This window comes from Octopus bimaculoides, chromosome 7, assembly GCF_001194135.2.
Source record: "Octopus bimaculoides isolate UCB-OBI-ISO-001 chromosome 7, ASM119413v2, whole genome shotgun sequence".
In the NCBI taxonomy this organism is placed as follows: Eukaryota; Metazoa; Mollusca; class Cephalopoda; order Octopoda; family Octopodidae; genus Octopus; species Octopus bimaculoides.
The window spans coordinates 103,885,388-103,886,573 of NC_068987.1; the positions used below are offsets into that span (position 1 = coordinate 103,885,388).

The following is a 1,186-nucleotide window of genomic DNA, read 5'->3' on the forward strand; positions in this document are numbered from 1 at the left end:
AATATCAGGGGGGGGGGGGTTTACCTGGTTGTAGTGAGGCTGAAATTCAACGAAACGTGCACATGTTACATGTCAACTAACTGTGTCAAAACAGCGGAGAACAGCTCGAACCAATAATCTATATCAAGACTTTTTTTTAATGTCTTCAAACAAATAATTACGTTGAAATGAAAAGCTATTCCTTATATATATATAGACGCACGCACACACACGTAGTAAGTGTGTGTGTGTGTATATTAGTAATATCAGTAGTCTTTGTTATATAATAAGGTACCTGATTTGAACAAAAGTGTAAAACTGAAAGTATTTATAACATGCTACATTGAAAATCACTTTATTTTTTTACATATATATTTTAAAGGCACATGCACAAACACGCACACAAAGAGCGAATAGTAATAGAAAACCAGACAGACAGTTGCAAATACAAATATATATAAGATATAAAGATAACAACAGAGGTGACACTAGAGTGAATCGCCGACAGAAAACATAAAAAACAGATATTGAAGAGTTTAATGTTTCGCAGCAAGTAAACAATCCAATGTAACTGGTGGCCCACATTAGGAGTAATTTTATCGTTGTTTACCCCAAGGCTAGCCCCAATTTTGAGCAGACCTGATATATATATATGTGGGGAGGGGGTGAGTCTGCCCACCACCGCTAGACAACCTGTGTTGGGGTGTTTACGTCCTCGTAAGATTGCGGTTCGGCGAAAGAGGCCGACAGAATATGAAATGCTTAAGTACCAAGCTGTTACACAAAATTAATAAGCACTAGGGTCCATTCATTCGACTAAAAAATAAAAAATTAAGGCGATGCCCCAGTATGGTCGAAACAAGTTTAAGATTAAAGGTATATATAATGTATATATAATATGGTGTTCGGCGCTTCACTTTCACTTTTATAACAGCAGACTGGCAAAAACGAAAGTGAAGCGCTAAATTCAAAGTTCTCTATCTTTTCCCACTTTTATATAATAAAAGTAATGTGAATAGTTTCGGTACAAGAGTCATACATATTACAGCACAATAAGTGAGAAGGCTTGCTTAAGTAAAAAGTATCGTAAATATCCCTCTGAAATATCCCACCTTCACTTGCGCCTTTAATTCCCCTTAAATTATACCCCAGTTCGAGTGCCCACACAAGTGAGTTCCCAGAAGGTACTACTAAAGCAGCGCGGACC

At 37.0% G+C, this 1,186-nt stretch overlaps 1 protein-coding gene across 1 annotated transcript in view; it reads right to left on the reverse strand.

The window, feature by feature from the left end:
* The window catches only part of LOC106876076 (mitochondrial thiamine pyrophosphate carrier), a 15,707-nt gene that overhangs the window by 13,397 nt on the left and 1,124 nt on the right, over positions 1–1,186 (reverse strand). The gene's annotated exons all lie outside the window — the stretch shown is intronic.